Genomic DNA, 6000 nt, shown 5'->3' on the forward strand with positions numbered 1-6000 from the left:
GTACCGCTGATATTCCTGCCAGTATGATTTTGGTGAAATTCAACACAAAAAAAAGTGTAGATTGTGATTTACCATAATCTCCTTCTAGAAACCAATCAATCTAAAGTCAGGTCTAGATTCTAGAAGAAGAACGAAGAAGAAATTAACCCAGTCACACTCACATGCACCAAAGCAAGGATTAAAAATATATATAGAAAGTGAGCGCGTGTGATCCAAATGGAAACAAGAGAACAAAATTAGGTGAGCAAACAATTTCACCTTTGCAGCTTGTCTTTAGGCTTTAATACAACATACACTAATTAACAACGGTCAAGCTGAATCTGCAGAAACCCAGAAAACGACGGACCCTCATCGGCGTGCCTTTCTCTATCCGTACATGGCGCCAAAACAAAAAACACTGGAGCCTCTGAAGCTCAATTCAATAATTGACGAAGGGGCTTTCAGATCGGTTTCGGGTTACGACGACTTCACACTTCACAGTCTTCACTTGCTCGAGAATAATACAATACGAATGTGAACACTGATCGAAGCCGCTCGCCGCAGTTTGATCAATCGGAGAGATCCATCAGTGACTGGTCGACTGAAATGTTTCTTGCCACAATCTTCCATGGCCTCCTCTTATTTCTGTTTATTCATATGCGAGCACTTTACTTTACGAGCAGTTAATAAGTGATAATTTGTATTTTAGAAGGCCTTGTAGTTAGGCTCAAAGAGCAATCCTCGAGGGCATGTCGAAAAAACTCATTGATCTCCAAGAATTGATTGAGATTTCAGCGCATAGGTGAAACTTAGTGATTCTACACCTAAATTCTTACTAATTCGACTATTTGTGGATGGTTAATAATATCTTGAGAAATGACGATACTTGTTTTAAAAAAAAATGACGTGAGTGTCTGTTTGGAATTTACTTGATCTATGTACGGTGAAATGCATTAACATCTATCGTCATATCAACTTTATAATGCATGAGATCCAGAGGCGGATCTAAGAGGAACCGCACCCAGCGGTTGCTGGGTAAACTTTGATTGCACCACTTTAGTTTTATTTTTCTGCTGGGTAAAAACCTAGTCTCCATTTGGTAAACTTGTGAGGTATTTCATTGTTTGTTGCTTTGGTGTTTAAATTCATTAGGTAATAACCAATACATTGGTTCATTTCATCAGTTTCGTATGCGTGCATGATTGTGTCAAGTAGCTTATAAATTTGACATAATAAAATTTGATATTTTCTGATAATAAATGCACTTGCCCAAATTCTTTAGTCACTAAACCAACAAGGTCCAAGTACAAAAAAATGAAGAAATATAACTTTTTTCCTATGCTTGATGAAAAAAAATTCCACTCATTTATCTTTTGAACTCTAAATCCGCCACTGAGGAGATCTAGACTTGTATGTGGAATAACTTGAATTATAGTGCATACCTGCGTACCATAACCATGCAGATCAATTGTGAACAAGTCAATTTCAAATGTCGATCTCTTAATTATTACGTGCTTCTCATTACCTCTCTTCTTTTTTCTTTTTTCTTTTTGATAGATTTAATTCTCACATGTAGGATAGAATTTTGCATGCATGAAGCTTATTTACAATTCTGTAGATGATGTTGTTCTACACCTATCCCACTATCGAAAGTTAATATATTGACAAAGTGATGACAGACGAAAGTGAAGAGTGAACTCAATTGTCTTCCGATCAGTATTGTATAATTTCAAAGGTATTCCCCTCGATATACACCGGTAGCATGCATGTAAATTGGAGACTAATGTATCTAGCTTCTTGCGTTTTTGCTAAGCTGTATTGTTTTTCCTAGGTCCTTTTTTTTTGTCGAATCTGTTGAACCTACGCCATTACAAATGTCTCATAAGTCACAGTACATCATGCTTATATTGTCCAACATATCGGAGCCACCATCATTGATTCGTTCCATTCATGCATGGAGAATTGAAGGCTTTCATTTCTCTGGTTTCAACTGAAAACAACATTTCACATTTGCTCAGAGAGGTACTTCTGTCCACAAGAGCTTTTCGATTTTTTGTCAATAGGTTTAGGAATATGGATGTGCTTAAATATTTGAAAGGATATGATGATTTATGATTGAAGAAAAGGATCATATTCATCATAAATATGGAAGACATAGAAGTGTGCCCAACACTGTGGTCAACTTCTCTATTCAACTTCCTGGGCTACAAACTTTTAATAAAGGTCGACCACATGTTGAGAAATTAGGTTACAAAGTCGCATTTGTTGATGTTTGACTGATTGAACCCCTCTTAAAAATTCCTTTTGCCAATTTTATACGTAGGAGGCATACAACTATATCGCAACATGCAATCGTTTAGGATTGAAATTAAGGATTATTCTCATTGCCGAATATAAATCATTAAATTGATTTTAAGTTTTTCTGTAATAGGTTTTGCAGTTTGGTCTAAGTTCAATCCCACGTATGTATATATATATATATATATATATATATGAAGAGAGCATCGACTGATCCAAGCTACACCAGCTGCCATATGTTCAGTGTGGTGCGACACTCTAAAATTGAGTAGATTATTGGTTTCAAACACCAACTAATAATTTATAGCAAATTGAGTACTCAGAATGGATGATATGTTGATCATGATTGGGCAAGTTGTCATGTGAAACACTTATCCCATAAAGCTTAAACATAGTGTTGATGATTAGCTCAATATTAAACTACTCAAATGCTAGAATTTCATACAAACACTAACCCAGAAATAAGTGTTTTGTATCTCCAGTGGGGCTTGCATTTGGTCCTCTGCTTTATGAAAAGTTGGCAATTAGAGGTTTGAAAGTGTGGTATTTGGGCATTGGAATTAGGAAAAGGAGCATGAAGGCATTCAAAGTGGGTTTCTTTCATGATTCCATTCTCATCACAAGCTCACTTGGTCTTTTGGTCCACCAGAGACTTCTTTTAACTATGACTCCTCAGTTGCATTGCCTTTGAATCCTGCACTAAACCAGGAGCATAGCTACCTTTTTGTTATTCTTCTAACTAGAGAGGATTGGGATCTGAATAACTCATATTCATCAACTAAGATTCTCAAGAGTTTCATGTGTTTTACTCCAAGTGTGCTGTACTCTTTGAAAGATGAAGAAGAGTCTCTCCTCCTTGATGTTCAATTTTGGTACCAAAAAAAAGGGTGCAAAATGATTTCACAACATATAACTTGAAAGTTGAATAATCTGCTTTGTAGTTAATGGGAATAGGTTCTAACTTTGTTTCAAATAATCACAGCTCTTTCTTTCGGCTATTGGTTCCTTTAGATCGCTTTTGGTCCATTCTTGGGCTTCCAAGTTCTAACCTAGGTTGTACTAAAAGGAGCAAAGGCTAAACCTACAAAGAAGGAACCAAAGGAAAGCAAAAACTCCCAGCTAAACGTCGATCCGAAACCTCTTATTCAAATTTCAAGTCCCACTGTACAAGTAACCCCAGCATCAATGGCCTTCACGTGAGCTGCACATGATTTCACCCCCTTCCCAGCTTCCCTTCCAGTTCATTTTCTGCACCAGACGATTTCCAAGGAGGAATATCTGGTCTTATGCACGAGTAAGATCACTAACTAACTGTTTCCTTCACATGATAAAGAAGGCAGATGCATATCAACATGTTATACATGCACAGCTTCAGTTACACATGGTAACATTCAAGGAGGTACCATATATAGTTCTTTGGATAAATCACAGTTTCAGAAGAAGAATGAGAAACAAAGCAGAGGAACAAGTGCGTAGTCCTAATTATATTACCCTCAGTCATTATCTCCCTCTTGCTATTCATCATCTTCTTTCATGTTCAAGTTCTAAAGCCTCCATCACCACCAAATGCTTCGTCCAAATTATCCACCATGCCCCATAATCAAACCCAATTTAACCTCATGATCGGAATCCTAACCCGCGCTCACAACTACGACCGCCAGCATTTCCTTCGTCTTGTCTACGGCATCCAGTCCTCTTCCCTCGCCACTATAGACGTCAAGTTCGTGTTCTGCAGCCTCAAAAAACCCGAGCAGCGCGCCCTAATCGCACTCGAAATGCTTCGTTTTGATGATATCCTCATTCTCAACTTCAATGAGAACATGAACAGCGGCAAAACCTACACCTACTTCTCCTCTCTCCCCCAAATACTCCCGCGCAAATACGACTACATCATGAAGGCAGACGACGATGTTTTTATTCATTCCGAGCCACTTGTCTTTAGGCCTCATCCCGCATATCCAAAAAGTCCACGGAGGCCCCGTAAGCCCGATGGACTTTTACCCGACCTAACTCGCGAGAAAACCCGCCAAATCCCGCTTCCGTGGGTAGAGAACCGGGCTTATATTAGATGTGTGAAACCTGGCCCGGCCAGTAAATACCACCAAATAATAAAATATTATACATACATATTTTATTAGGTTTAGAATAAAACTATTGCATTATGAAGTAACTATATGAAGAAAACTTCTCGGGATCGATCGACACTAGCCGATATGATTGGTATATATATTTAGTGACCATGGAAAAATTTCATCCAATTCGGACATCGTTTAACCGTCAAAATTTCTGGTAAACAAAAAACAACACTAATATGTCATAAATGAAAACCCATTACTAAAATGCGAACACCGAAAGCCGTTTGCATATTTGAAATCATCTAATTTTTATCACCGATTGTGTGCGGTCGCTCCAGGGAAACTCATTTGGCAAAGCTCGGTCAATGGGGATTTTAATATATCAAAATGTCTCTTTTTTGTGTGACCGTAGATACGGATGGTCAAACAATGTCTAAAACGAATGAAATTTTTACGGGTTCCCTAAATATATATACTCATCACATTTGCTGGTATCAATCGACCATATTTCAAATTGGAGTTATCATCGCCATAGTGTCCACTAATATATCATAAACTTTATATTAGGTTTATAATAAAACTATCGCATTATGAAGCAACTATTTGAAAGAAACTTCTCGGGATCGATCGACACCAGCCGATGTGATTGGTATATATATTTAGTAACCCTGTAAAAAATTTATCCAATTCAGACCTCGTTTAACCGTCGAGATTTTTGATAAATCAAAAATACTACTAATATGCCCTAAAGGATGGCCTAATACAAATATGCGAACGCCGAAAGCCGTTTGCATATCTGAAATCACCTAATTTTTATTACCAATCGTGCGCGGTCGCACAAAAGAAATCCATTTGGCAAAGCCCCAGTCAATGGGGTTTCAATATGTCAAACGCCTCTTTTTTAGTTGACCGTATGTACGAACGGTCAAACCATGTCCAAAACGGATGAAATTTTTACGGGGTCTCTAAATATATATACCGATCACATCTACTAGTGTTGATCGACCATATTTCAAACTGGAGTTAGCGATCACCTAAGTGTTCACTAATGTATCATAACCTTTATATTAGGTTTTAGAATAAAACTATCACATTATTAAGCGACTATATGAAAGAAAGTTATCGAGATCGACGACACCAGCCGATGTGATTGGTATATATATTTAGTAACCCTGTCAAAATTTCATCCAATTCGGATCTCGTTTGACCGTCAAAATTTTTGGTAAATCGAAAACACCACTAATATGCCCTAAGGGATGACCTATTACAAATATGCGAACGCCAAAAGCCGTTTGCATATCTGAGATCACCTAATTTTTGTTACCTATCGTACGCGGTCGCACTGAAGAAATCCATTTAACAAAGCCCCGGTCAATGAGGTTTCAATATGTCAAAACGCCTCTTTTTTAGTTGACCGTATGTACGAACGGTCAAACTATGTCTATAACAGACGAAATTTTTACGGGATCCCTAAATATATATACCAATCACATCTTCTAGTGTCGATCAACTATATTTTGAACTGGAGTTGGCGATCGCCTAAATGTCCACTAGTGTATCTTAACCTTTATATTAGGTTTAGAATAAAACTATTGCATTACGAAGCGACTATATGAATGAAACTTATCGGGATCGATCAACAACAGCC

This window comes from Argentina anserina, chromosome 7 (assembly GCF_933775445.1).
Source record: "Argentina anserina chromosome 7, drPotAnse1.1, whole genome shotgun sequence".
NCBI classification, from domain to species: Eukaryota; Viridiplantae; Streptophyta; class Magnoliopsida; order Rosales; family Rosaceae; genus Argentina; species Argentina anserina.